Genomic DNA, 14,569 nt, shown 5'->3' on the forward strand with positions numbered 1-14,569 from the left:
ATGAATGGGTTGTTTCATGAGTTTCTAGATAAGTTTGTAGTGGTCTACCTCGATGACATTGTGGTATATAGCAACACTCTCGAAGAACACGGCGATCATTTAAAGAAGGTCCTTGGGGTACTCAGAAATAACCAACTCTATGTGAAGCTAGAGAAGTGCTCATTTGCTCAGGAGCGTATTATGTTCTTGGGTCACGAAGTGGGTGGAGGAGAAATTCGCATGGACAATGAGAAGGTTCGTGCCATCCAAGAATGGCAAATTCCAACCAAGGTGGGAGAACTCCGGTCATTCCTCGGGCTTGTTAACTACTATCGGCGGTTCATATCAGGATACTCAAATCGAGCGGCTCCTTTGACAGACTTATTGAAGAAAGATCGCCCGTGGTTATGGTCCGAAAAATGTAATACTGCCTTTCAGAATCTCAAGGATGTTGTTATGGTGGAGCCAGTGCTACAGCTGCCAAACCATTCATTGCCATTTGAAGTTCAGACTGATGCCTCAGACTATGCTATTGGCGGTGTGCTTATGCAAGAAGGGCACCCGATTGCTTATGAGAGCCGCAAACTCAATGACACTGAACGAAGGTACACCGTGCAAGAAAAGGAGATGACCGCAATAGTACACTGCTTGCGAGTTTGGAGACATTACCTTCTTGGCTCCAAGTTTGTTGTCAAGACCGATAATGTAGCAACAAGCTATTTCCAAACCCAGAGAAAGTTGTCACCAAAACAAGCTCGATGGCAAGATTTCCTTGCAGAATTTGACATGGTTCTAGAATACAAGCCGGGCCGATCGAACCAAGTAGCCGACGCACTCAGTCGAAAGGCTGAGTTGGCCACCTTGAAATTGGATGAAAACGCCTCCATGTGTCAAATAAAGAGCAACCTTCAAGACCGTATTCGTGAAGGGCTTGAGAAAGATCCATTCGCCCAAACTATCATGCAGCTTGTGAAGGCAGGGAAATCACGACGGTTTTGGACCCAAAATGGTCTCCTACTGACCAAGCGGTGTCGAATATACATTCCGCGATCAGGTGACCTAAGGAAGGAGCTTTTGAGAGAGTGCCATGATACTCTGTGGGCAGGGCACCCTGGGATTCATCGCACTCTAGCCCTGGTTGAACGTAATTACTACTGGCCCCGAATGAGCGACGACGTGGAAGAGTATGTTCGGACGTGCCTCACTTGCCAGCAAGATAAGGTGGAAAGGGACAAGCCCCTGGGCCTCTTAGACCCGTTGCCAGTGCCGAAGGGACCTTGGGAGAGTATCTCCCTAGACTTTATTGTGAGCTTACCCAAAGTTGGGGAGTTTGGCTCTATCATAGTGGTCGTGGACAGGTTTTCAAAGTATGCAACCTTCATACCAGCGCCATTATATTGCAGTGCAGAAGAGGCAGCTAGACTATTCTTCCGCCATGTTGTGAAGTATTGGGGCCTTCCTCAGAATATTGTCAGTGACAGGGACCCAAGATTCACTGGCCGCTTGTGGACCGAATTGTTTAAGTTGTTGGGCACAAAGTTGAACTTCTCCTCGAGCCTACACCCCCAAGCTGACGGACAGACAGAAAGGATCAATGCCCTACTTGAAGAATACTTGAGGCACTTTGTTAGCGCCAACCAACGAAATTGGGTTCACCTGCTCGATGTAGCGCAGTTTTGCTACAACCTACAAAAGAGCTCGGCATCTAATCAAAGCCCCTTCGAGCTAGCGACTGGCCGGCAACCTTCCACCCCCCATTCCATCGCTGCTGGTTATATCGGCAATAGCCCCCCTGCTTATCATATGACAAAAGAGTGGCACACAAATATAGACATCGCCAGAGCGTATCTGGAGAAAGCTTCAAGGAGGATGAAGAAGTGGGCAGATCAGGATAGAAGACCAGATGACTTCAAAGTTGGTGACTTGGTGTTAGTCAAATTGAACTCTAGCCAGCTCAAGTTTACCCGCAAAGTGCATAAAGGCTTGGTTCGAAAATATGAAGGACCCCTTCCCATCATTGAGCGTGTTGGTAACGTCTCCTTCCGGGTCCAACTCCCTTCATGGCTCAGAATCCATCCTGTCTTTCATGCCAGTTGTTTGAAGCCCTATCGAGCCGATAAGGAAGACGACACCAGAAACACATCAATTCGAGAGGAACCACACGCAACTTCCTTCACACCTGAAGTTGAGGGTATCATGGCTGAACGCACCAAGCCGCGAGGAACTTCTCGAAGACCGACACTAGAATACCTCATCAAGTGGAAAGGCCTACCAGACTCAGAAGCTAGCTGGGAACCAAGGGAAAAGCTCCACCTCACTGAAGATGAAATACGTACCTACACGGACGCAATGTCGACGAGGGCGTCGACATGATTGGGTGGGGGAGTGTCACGTGGCCATTTCGTCCAGCGCTGTTCGCATGGCCTATGGCCCGTGACTTGGTCTATCAATGTAATATGTAAGGCTCATGTCTATGTACATTTTGTAGTGAGGACATAGTTGGTATTAAAATCCATCTCACCTCGTCTCGTTGCGTCTTGGAAATGCGTTGTTTATAGCACCTTTGGTCGCCACTGGTGGTAAAGGGGGTTGGTAGCTAAAGCTCTTTACCCTGAGATCTTGGTTGGCCATTGAGTGGTGCATTGCTAGTGCATATCCTAGCAGGGATTCCATTCTAGTCAACGGGTGATCGGGGACCCTTAGGAGTTGTAGACCTTTTGGCATGATCCTATTGTAACTTGTTCTAGAATCATCAATAAAGCTTAACGTTTTGCCTACGCGTGTGCCCTATTGCTTTGTGTGTGTTTGGAAACTTAGCACTCCATTTGTGTTTGTTTTGTAGGTTTGATCCTCATAACTTTGTTAGGCTTACTTGCTTGTTGTGAGGCAACGCAAGTGCCGCACGGACCTCAATCCCAAACCAAAGGTCCGTGACACATGGCTTTGGTCCCATGGTCTTCGCAACCGAGCATTCGTGACACCCGACGGGGCCAGGACACCAACCCTTCCGACACGAGCATTCGCGCATGTTCTTTGGCCACACAACGACGCCAGCACGAGCAAAATCATCAGCGGTGCGGTGGCCTTGCACGGCCTTTTGTCTTTGGAACCAACCATCAGTGCCACGGGAAGTGCCGGAGTCCCGGCATCCGCGGTGCCAAGTCATTGCGCCCTTGGTCTCTGCAGCGGGGCATGCCGGGCACTCCCAACCATTGCAAGCAAGCAAGAAAGAAAGTAAGTAAGTAAGTAAGTATTACATATAGGGGCGGGACATGCGGGGAGTTCTGCGAAACGTGCACTACGGGGCACACGCGTACCTACCGGGGCATACCGACCCCTATTGGGGCACACGTGTGCATATCGGGGCATACCGGGCCTATCAGGGCACACGCGTACATACCGGGGCATACCGAGCCCTACTGGGGCACACGTGCGCATATCGGGGCGTACCAAGCCTATCGGGGCATTCGCATGTATCCCAAGGCATACCGAGTCTATCCGGGCATACGCGTTCATACCGGGGCGTAACGGGCCTATCGGGGCATACTTGGGCATATCCGGGCAAAAAATGCCCAAAACTTGCGCAACCTTGGCAACCGTGGTCCATTCCTCACTATATGCCATGGCCTTGTGCCCATGGTCTTCACAAGACAGCATCCAAGGCGCCTGAAAGGCCAAGGGAGCCCAACCCAGCAATGCCCAGCCAAGGCCAGGCATTCCAGTGCCTGCCCGGGCAAAAACGCCCAAAGCATGCCCCATTCCTTAGCCTATCCAGGCAAAAACGCCCAAAACCAGCCCATTCCAGTGCCTATCCGGGCAAAAACGCCCAAAGCATGCCCATTCCTTAGCCTGTCCAGGCAAAAACGCCCAAAACCAGCACATTCCAGTGCCTATCCGGGCAAAAACGCCCTAAACCTGCGCATTCCAGCGCCCCGCAGCATGCCACCCTCCTATAGGGTTTGCGCAACCAACCCGCCTAACCACCAGTGGCAACCAAAGGTGCTGTTAGCGACGACTTCTGAAGACGCAACGAGACGCGACGGGTTTGCGCCCAGACGCGACGAGACGATGCGGGATCTGCGCCCAACCATGCCTACACCCGCCGACTTGTTGCGGGAGCTGCTTGCCCAAGCATGCCTAGCGTGCAAGGCCTGCGTGCCCAAGGTCTGTGTGCAAGGCTAGTGCCCAAGGCTAGTGCGCAAGGCTAGTGCCCAAGGCTAGTGAGCAAGGCCTGGGTGCAAGGCTAGTGTGCAAGGCTTGTATGCAAGGCTAGTGTGCAAGGCTGCTGTGCAAGGCTTGTGGGCAAGGCTGGTGCGCAAGGCTAGTGCCCAAGGGTTGTGTGCAAGGCTAGTGCCCAAGGCTAGTGCGCAAGGCTCGTGCCCAAGGCTAGTTCGCAAGGCTTGTGTGCAAGGCTAGTGCGATGGGCCAGTGCCCAAGGCTTGTGAGCAAGGCTTGTATGCATGGCTTGTGCGCAAGGCTTGTGTCCAAGGCTTTTGTGCAAGGCTCGTGCGCAAGGCTAGTGTGCAAGGCTTGTGCGCATTGGCAGGTAGCCCACCACCATGCACGATCCAAATGCCACTCACGCGACAACACGGTGCCAAGCCGGGCATGGTGTGCACTCAAAACCAATCAACGGACAGAGGTCATGCGTCATGGGGGGGATCTAGCAAGGCCATGGGGAAGGTCATGGAGGACCTTGGAAGCAAGCGCAAGACGAGAGCGAATCGAACAAGGGGCCAGGACGGGGCCTTGTGCCCATGGTCTTCGCAAGACTGCGTCCAAGGCTCCCGAAAGCCCAAGGGAACCCAAACCCGGCCGACACTTGCAATCGCACATGCTCTCTGCAACACACCATCAATGCCGCCCAACGGGGCCAGCACGAGCAGTCATCCGCGGTCCCCTGGCCCTGCGCACGTTTGTCTTTGAAACCGAGCATCAATGCCACAGAAAGTGCCGGGGCGCCAGCTGGAGCCATCATCCGCGTTGCCATGGCTCGCTTGGCCTTGGCTTGCCAGGCCCCGACAGGAGCAATCGCGCATTTTCTTTGCAACCGACCATCAATGCTGCCCAACGGGGCCAGCACGAGCAGTCATCCGCGGTCCCCTGGCCCTGCGCACGTTTGTCTTTGAAACCGAGCATCAATGCCACAGAAAGTGCCGGGGCGCCAGCTGGAGCCATCATCCGCGTTGCCATGGCTCGCTTGGCCTTGGCTTGCCAGGCCCCGACAGGAGCAATCGCGCATTTTCTTTGCAACCGACCATCAATGCCGCCCAACGGGGCCAGCACGAGCAGTCATCCGCGGTCCCCTGGCCCTGCGCACGTTTGTCTTTGAAACCGAGCATCAATGCCACAGAAAGTGCCGGGGCGCCAGCTGGAGCCATCATCCGCGTTGCCATGGCTCGCTTGGCCTTGGCTTGCCAGTCCCCGACAGGAGCAATCGCGCATTTTCTTTGCAACCGACCATCAATGCTGCCCAACGAGGCCAGCACGAGCAGTCATCCGCGGTCCCCTGGCCCTGCGCATGTTTGTCTTTGAAACCGAGCATCAATGCCACAGAAAGTGCCGGGGCGCCAGCTGGAGCCATCATCCGACGTGCCATGGCTTTGGTCCCATGGTCTTCGCAACCGAGCATTCGTGACACCCGACGGGGCCAGGACACCAACCCTTCCGACAGGAGCATTCGCGCATGTTCTTTGGCCACACAACGGCGCCAGCACGAGCAAAATCATCAGCGGTGCGGTGGCCTTGCACGGCCTTTTGTCTTTGGAACCAACCATCAGTGCCACGGGAAGTGCCGGAGTCCCGGCATCCGCGGTGCCAAGTCATTGCGCCCTTGGTCTCTGCAGCGGGGCATGCCGGGCACTCCCAACCATTGCAAGCAAGCAAGAAAGAAAGTAAGTAAGTAAGTAAGTATTACATATAGGGGCGGGACATGCGGGGAGTTCTGCGAAACGTGCACTACGGGGCACACGCGTACCTACCGGGGCATACAGACCCCTATTGGGGCACACGTGTGCATATCGGGGCATACCGGGCCTATCAGGGCACACGCGTACATACCGGGGCATACCGAGCCCTACTGGGGCACACGTGCGCATATCGGGGCGTACCAAGCCTATCGGGGCATTCGCATGTATCCCAAGGCATACCGAGTCTATCCGGGCATACGCGTTCATACCGGGGCGTAACGGGCCTATCGGGGCATACTTGGGCATATCCGGGCAAAAAATGCCCAAAACTTGCGCAACCTTGGCAACCGTGGTCCATTCCTCACTATATGCCATGGCCTTGTGCCCATGGTCTTCACAAGACAGCATCCAAGGCGCCTGAAAGGCCAAGGGAGCCCAACCCAGCAATGCCCAGCCAAGGCCAGGCATTCCAGTGCCTGCCCGGGCAAAAACGCCCAAAGCATGCCCCATTCCTTAGCCTATCCAGGCAAAAACGCCCAAAACCAGCCCATTCCAGTGCCTATCCGGGCAAAAACGCCCAAAGCATGCCCATTCCTTAGCCTGTCCAGGCAAAAACGCCCAAAACCAGCACATTCCAGTGCCTATCCGGGCAAAAACGCCCTAAACCTGCGCATTCCAGCGCCCCGCAGCATGCCACCCTCCTATAGGGTTTGCGCAACCAACCCGCCTAACCACCAGTGGCAACCAAAGGTGCTGTTAGCGACGACTTCTGAAGACGCAACGAGACGCGACGGGTTTGCGCCCAGACGCGACGAGACGATGCGGGATCTGCGCCCAACCATGCCTACACCCGCCGACTTGTTGCGGGAGCTGCTTGCCCAAGCATGCCTAGCGTGCAAGGCCTGCGTGCCCAAGGTCTGTGTGCAAGGCTAGTGCCCAAGGCTAGTGCGCAAGGCTAGTGCCCAAGGCTAGTGAGCAAGGCCTGGGTGCAAGGCTAGTGTGCAAGGCTTGTATGCAAGGCTAGTGTGCAAGGCTGCTGTGCAAGGCTTGTGGGCAAGGCTGGTGCGCAAGGCTAGTGCCCAAGGGTTGTGTGCAAGGCTAGTGCCCAAGGCTAGTGCGCAAGGCTCGTGCCCAAGGCTAGTTCGCAAGGCTTGTGTGCAAGGCTAGTGCGATGGGCCAGTGCCCAAGGCTTGTGAGCAAGGCTTGTATGCATGGCTTGTGCGCAAGGCTTGTGTCCAAGGCTTTTGTGCAAGGCTCGTGCGCAAGGCTAGTGTGCAAGGCTTGTGCGCATTGGCAGGTAGCCCACCACCATGCACGATCCAAATGCCACTCACGCGACAACACGGTGCCAAGCCGGGCATGGTGTGCACTCAAAACCAATCAACGGACAGAGGTCATGCGTCATGGGGGGGATCTAGCAAGGCCATGGGGAAGGTCATGGAGGACCTTGGAAGCAAGCGCAAGACGAGAGCGAATCGAACAAGGGGCCAGGACGGGGCCTTGTGCCCATGGTCTTCGCAAGACTGCGTCCAAGGCGCCCGAAAGCCCAAGGGAACCCAAACCCGGCCGACACTTGCAATCGCACATGCTCTCTGCAACACACCATCAATGCCGCCCAACGGGGCCAGCACGAGCAGTCATCCGCGGTCCCCTGGCCCTGCGCACGTTTGTCTTTGAAACCGAGCATCAATGCCACAGAAAGTGCCGGGGCGCCAGCTGGAGCCATCATCCGCGTTGCCATGGCTCGCTTGGCCTTGGCTTGCCAGGCCCCGACAGGAGCAATCGCGCATTTTCTTTGCAACCGACCATCAATGCCGCCCAACGGGGCCAGCACGAGCAGTCATCCGCGGTCCCCTGGCCCTGCGCACGTTTGTCTTTGAAACCGAGCATCAATGCCACAGAAAGTGCCGGGGCGCCAGCTGGAGCCATCATCCGCGTTGCCATGGCTCGCTTGGCCTTGGCTTGCCAGTCCCCGACACGAGCAATCGCGCATTTTCTTTGCAACCGACCATCAATGCCGCCCAACGAGGCCAGCACGAGCAGTCATCCGCGGTCCCCTGGCCCTGCGCACGTTTGTCTTTGAAACCGAGCATCAATGCCACAGAAAGTGCCCGGGCTCCAGCTGGAGCCATCATCCGACGTGCCATGGCTTTGGTCCCATGGTCTTCGCAACCGAGCATTCGTGACACCCGACGGGGCCAGGACACCAACCCTTCCGACACGAGCATTCGCGCATGTTCTTTGGCCACACAACGGCGCCAGCACGAGCAAAATCATCAGCGGTGCGGTGGCCTTGCACGGCCTTTTGTCTTTGGAACCAACCATCAGTGCCACGGGAAGTGCCGGAGTCCCGGCATCCGCGGTGCCAAGTCATTGCGCCCTTGGTCTCTGCAGCGGGGCATGCCGGGCACTCCCAACCATTGCAAGCAAGCAAGAAAGAAACTAAGTAAGTAAGTAAGTATTACATATAGGGGCGGGACATGCGGGGAGTTCTGCGAAACGTGCACTACGGGGCACACGCGTACCTACCGGGGCATACAGACCCCTATTGGGGCACACGTGTGCATATCGGGGCATACCGGGCCTATCAGGGCACACGCGTACATACCGGGGCATACCGAGCCCTACTGGGGCACACGTGCGCATATCGGGGCGTACCAAGCCTATCGGGGCATTCGCATGTATCCCAAGGCATACCGAGTCTATCCGGGCATACGCGTTCATACCGGGGCGTAACGGGCCTATCGGGGCATACTTGGGCATATCCGGGCAAAAAATGCCCAAAACTTGCGCAACCTTGGCAACCGTGGTCCATTCCTCACTATATGCCATGGCCTTGTGCCCATGGTCTTCACAAGACAGCATCCAAGGCGCCTGAAAGGCCAAGGGAGCCCAACCCAGCAATGCCCAGCCAAGGCCAGGCATTCCAGTGCCTGCCCGGGCAAAAACGCCCAAAGCATGCCCCATTCCTTAGCCTATCCAGGCAAAAACGCCCAAAACCAGCCCATTCCAGTGCCTATCCGGGCAAAAACGCCCAAAGCATGCCCATTCCTTAGCCTGTCCAGGCAAAAACGCCCAAAACCAGCACATTCCAGTGCCTATCCGGGCAAAAACGCCCTAAACCTGCGCATTCCAGCGCCCCGCAGCATGCCACCCTCCTATAGGGTTTGCGCAACCAACCCGCCTAACCACCAGTGGCAACCAAAGGTGCTGTTAGCGACGACTTCTGAAGACGCAACGAGACGCGACGGGTTTGCGCCCAGACGCGACGAGACGATGCGGGATCTGCGCCCAACCATGCCTACACCCGCCGACTTGTTGCGGGAGCTGCTTGCCCAAGCATGCCTAGCGTGCAAGGCCTGCGTGCCCAAGGTCTGTGTGCAAGGCTAGTGCCCAAGGCTAGTCCGCAAGGCTAGTGCCCAAGGCTAGTGAGCAAGGCCTGGGTGCAAGGCTAGTGTGCAAGGCTTGTATGCAAGGCTAGTGTGCAAGGCTGCTGTGCAAGGCTTGTGGGCAAGGCTGGTGCGCAAGGCTAGTGCCCAAGGGTTGTGTGCAAGGCTAGTGCCCAAGGCTAGTGCGCAAGGCTCGTGCCCAAGGCTAGTTCGCAAGGCTTGTGTGCAAGGCTAGTGCGATGGGCCAGTGCCCAAGGCTTGTGAGCAAGGCTTGTATGCATGGCTTGTGCGCAAGGCTTGTGTCCAAGGCTTTTGTGCAAGGCTCGTGCGCAAGGCTAGTGTGCAAGGCTTGTGCGCATTGGCAGGTAGCCCACCACCATGCACGATCCAAATGCCACTCACGCGACAACACGGTGCCAAGCCGGGCATGGTGTGCACTCAAAACCAATCAACGGACAGAGGTCATGCGTCATGGGGGGGATCTAGCAAGGCCATGGGGAAGGTCATGGAGGACCTTGGAAGCAAGCGCAAGACGAGAGCGAATCGAACAAGGGGCCAGGACGGGGCCTTGTGCCCATGGTCTTCGCAAGACTGCGTCCAAGGCGCCCGAAAGCCCAAGGGAACCCAAACCCGGCCGACACTTGCAATCGCACATGCTCTCAGCAAAACACCATCAATGCTGCCCAACGGGGCCAGCACGAGCAGTCATCCGCGGTCCCCTGGCCCTGCGCACGTTTGTCTTTGAAACCGAGCATCAATGCCACAGAAAGTGCCGGGGCGCCAGCTGGAGCCATCATCCGCGTTGCCATGGCTCGCTTGGCCTTGGCTTGCCAGTCCCCGACACGAGCAATCGCCCATTTTCTTTGCAACCGACCATCAATGCCGCCCAACGAGGCCAGCACGAGCAGTCATCCGCGGTCCCCTGGTCCTGCGCACGTTTGTCTTTGAAACCGAGCATCAATGCCACAGAAAGTGCCGGGGCGCCAGCTGGAGCCATCATCCGCGTTGCCATGGCTCGCTTGGCCTTGGCTTGCCAGTCCCCGACAGGAGCAATCGCGCATTTTCTTTGCAACCGACCATCAATGCTGCCCAACGAGGCCAGCACGAGCAGTCATCCGCGGTCCCCTGGCCCTGCGCACGTTTGTCTTTGAAACCGAGCATCAATGCCACAGAAAGTGCCGGGGCGCCAGCTGGAGCCATCATCCGCGTTGCCATGGCTCGCTTGGCCTTGGCTTGCCAGTCCCCGACACGAGCAATCGCGCATTTTCTTTGCAACCGACCATCAATGCCGCCCAACGAGGCCAGCACGAGCAGTCATCCGCGGTCCCCTGGCCCTGCGCACGTTTGTCTTTGAAACCGAGCATCAATGCCACAGAAAGTGCCCGGGCTCCAGCTGGAGCCATCATCCGACGTGCCATGGCTTTGGTCCCATGGTCTTCGCAACCGAGCATTCGTGACACCCGACGGGGCCAGGACACCAACCCTTCCGACACGAGCATTCGCGCATGTTCTTTGGCCACACAACGGCGCCAGCACGAGCAGAATCATCAGCGGTGCGGTGGCCTTGCACGGCCTTTTGTCTTTGGAACCAACCATCAGTGCCACGGGAAGTGCCGGAGTCCCGGCATCCGCGGTGCCAAGTCATTGCGCCCTTGGTCTCTGCAGCGGGGCATGCCGGGCACTCCCAACCATTGCAAGCAAGCAAGAAAGAAAGTAAGTAAGTAAGTAAGTATTACATATAGGGGCGGGACATGCGGGGAGTTCTGCGAAACGTGCACTACGGGGCACACGCGTACCTACCGGGGCATACCGACCCCTATTGGGGCACACGTGTGCATATCGGGGCATACCGGGCCTATCAGGGCACACGCGTACATACCGGGGCATACCGAGCCCTACTGGGGCACACGTGCGCATATCGGGGCGTACCAAGCCTATCGGGGCATTCGCATGTATCCCAAGGCATACCGAGTCTATCCGGGCATACGCGTTCATACCGGGGCGTAACGGGCCTATCGGGGCATACTTGGGCATATCCGGGCAAAAAATGCCCAAAACTTGCGCAACCTTGGCAACCGTGGTCCATTCCTCACTATATGCCATGGCCTTGTGCCCATGGTCTTCACAAGACAGCATCCAAGGCGCCTGAAAGGCCAAGGGAGCCCAACCCAGCAATGCCCAGCCAAGGCCAGGCATTCCAGTGCCTGCCCGGGCAAAAACGCCCAAAGCATGCCCCATTCCTTAGCCTATCCAGGCAAAAACGCCCAAAACCAGCCCATTCCAGTGCCTATCCGGGCAAAAACGCCCAAAGCATGCCCATTCCTTAGCCTGTCCAGGCAAAAACGCCCAAAACCAGCACATTCCAGTGCCTATCCGGGCAAAAACGCCCTAAACCTGCGCATTCCAGCGCCCCGCAGCATGCCACCCTCCTATAGGGTTTGCGCAACCAACCCGCCTAACCACCAGTGGCAACCAAAGGTGCTGTTAGCGACGACTTCTGAAGACGCAACGAGACGCGACGGGTTTGCGCCCAGACGCGACGAGACGATGCGGGATCTGCGCCCAACCATGCCTACACCCGCCGACTTGTTGCGGGAGCTGCTTGCCCAAGCATGCCTAGCGTGCAAGGCCTGCGTGCCCAAGGTCTGTGTGCAAGGCTAGTGCCCAAGGCTAGTGCGCAAGGCTAGTGCCCAAGGCTAGTGAGCAAGGCCTGGGTGCAAGGCTAGTGTGCAAGGCTTGTATGCAAGGCTAGTGTGCAAGGCTGCTGTGCAAGGCTTGTGGGCAAGGCTGGTGCGCAAGGCTAGTGCCCAAGGGTTGTGTGCAAGGCTAGTGCCCAAGGCTAGTGCGCAAGGCTCGTGCCCAAGGCTAGTTCGCAAGGCTTGTGTGCAATGCTAGTGCGATGGGCCAGTGCCCAAGGCTTGTGAGCAAGGCTTGTATGCATGGCTTGTGCGCAAGGCTTGTGTCCAAGGCTTTTGTGCAAGGCTCGTGCGCAAGGCTAGTGTGCAAGGCTTGTGCGCATTGGCAGGTAGCCCACCACCATGCACGATCCAAATGCCACTCACGCGACAACACGGTGCCAAGCCGGGCATGGTGTGCACTCAAAACCAATCAACGGACAGAGGTCATGCGTCATGGGGGGGATCTAGCAAGGCCATGGGGAAGGTCATGGAGGACCTTGGAAGCAAGCGCAAGACGAGAGCGAATCGAACAAGGGGCCAGGACGGGGCCTTGTGCCCATGGTCTTCGCAAGACTGCGTCCAAGGCGCCCGAAAGCCCAAGGGAACCCAAACCCGGCCGACACTTGCAATCGCACATGCTCTCTGCAACACACCATCAATGCCGCCCAACGGGGCCAGCACGAGCAGTCATCCGCGGTCCCCTGGCCCTGCGCACGTTTGTCTTTGAAACCGAGCATCAATGCCACAGAAAGTGCCGGGGCGCCAGCTGGAGCCATCATCCGCGTTGCCATGGCTCGCTTGGCCTTGGCTTGCCAGGCCCCGACAGGAGCAATCGCGCATTTTCTTTGCAACCGACCATCAATGCCGCCCAACGGGGCCAGCACGAGCAGTCATCCGCGGTCCCCTGGCCCTGCGCACGTTTGTCTTTGAAACCGAGCATCAATGCCACAGAAAGTGCCGGGGCGCCAGCTGGAGCCATCATCCGCGTTGCCATGGCTCGCTTGGCCTTGGCTTGCCAGTCCCCGACACGAGCAATCGCGCATTTTCTTTGCAACCGACCATCAATGCCGCCCAACGAGGCCAGCACGAGCAGTCATCCGCGGTCCCCTGGCCCTGCGCACGTTTGTCTTTGAAACCGAGCATCAATGCCACAGAAAGTGCCGGGGCGCCAGCTGGAGCCATCATCCGACGTGCCATGGCTTTGGTCCCATGGTCTTCGCAACCGAGCATTCGTGACACCCGACGGGGCCAGGACACCAACCCTTCCGACAGGAGCATTCGCGCATGTTCTTTGGCCACACAAAGGCGCCAGCACGAGCAAAATCATCCGCGGTGCGGTGGCCTTGCACGGCCTTTTGTCTTTGGAACCAACCATCAGTGCCACGGGAAGTGCCGGAGTCCCGGCATCCGCGGTGCCAAGTCATTGCGCCCTTGGTCTCTGCAGCGGGGCATGCCGGGCACTCCCAACCATTGCAAGCAAGCAAGAAAGAAAGTAAGTAAGTAAGTAAGTATTACATATAGGGGCGGGACATGCGGGGAGATCAGCGAAACGTGCATTACGGGGCACACGCGTACCTACCGGGGCATACCGACCCCTATTGGGGCACACGTGTGCATATCGGGGCATACCGGGCCTATCGGGGCACACGCGTACATACCGGGGCATACCGAGCCCTACTGGGGCACACGTGCGCATATCGGGGCGTACCAAGCCTATCGGGGCATACGCATGTATCCCAAGGCATACCGAGTCTATCCGGGCATACGCGTTCATACCGGGGCGTAACGGGCCTATCGGGGCATACTTGGGCATATCCGGGCAAAAAATGCCCAAAACTTGCGCAACCTTGGCAACCGTGGTCCATTCCTCTCTATATGCCTAGCCTTGGCAACCGTGGTCCATTCCTCACTATATGCCATGGCCTTGTGCCCATGGTCTTCCCAAGACAGCGTCCAAGGCGCCCGGAAGGCCAAGGGAGCCCAACCCAGCGATGCCCTGCTATGGCAAGCCAAGGCCAAGCATTCCGGTGCCTATCCGGGCAAAAATGCGATTCCTCTCTATATGCCTAGCCTTGGCAACCGTGGTCCATTCCTCACCATATGCCATGGCCTTGTGCCCATGGTCTTCCCAAGACAGCGTCCAAGGCGCCCGGAAGGCCAAGGGAGCCCAACCCAGCAATGCCCTGCTTTGGCAAGCCAAGGCCAAGCATTCCGGTGCCTAACCTTGGCAACCGTGGTCCTTTCCTCACCATATGCCATGGCCTTGTGCCCATGGTCTTCGCAAGACATCGTCAGAGGCGCCCGGAAGGCCAAGGGAGCCCAACCCAGCAATGCCCTGCTTTGGCAAGCCAAGGCCAAGCATTCCGGTGCCTAACCTTGGCAACCGTGGTCCTTTCCTCACCATATGCCATGGCCTTGTGCCCATGGTCTTCGCAAGACATCGTCCAAGGCGCCCAAAAGGCCAAGGGAGCCCAACCCAGCAATGCCCTGCTAGGGCAAGCCAAGGCCAAGCATTCCGGTGCCTAACCTTGGCAACCGTGGTCCTTTCCTCACCATATGCCATGGCCTTGTGCCCATGGTCTTCGCAAGACATCGTCCAAGGCGCCCAAAAGGC

The sequence above is a fragment of the Tasmannia lanceolata genome, unplaced genomic scaffold (assembly GCF_043159265.1).
Source record: "Tasmannia lanceolata isolate RefF3 unplaced genomic scaffold, GAP_Taslan_0.1 ptg000019l, whole genome shotgun sequence".
Taxonomy (NCBI): Eukaryota; Viridiplantae; Streptophyta; class Magnoliopsida; order Canellales; family Winteraceae; genus Tasmannia; species Tasmannia lanceolata.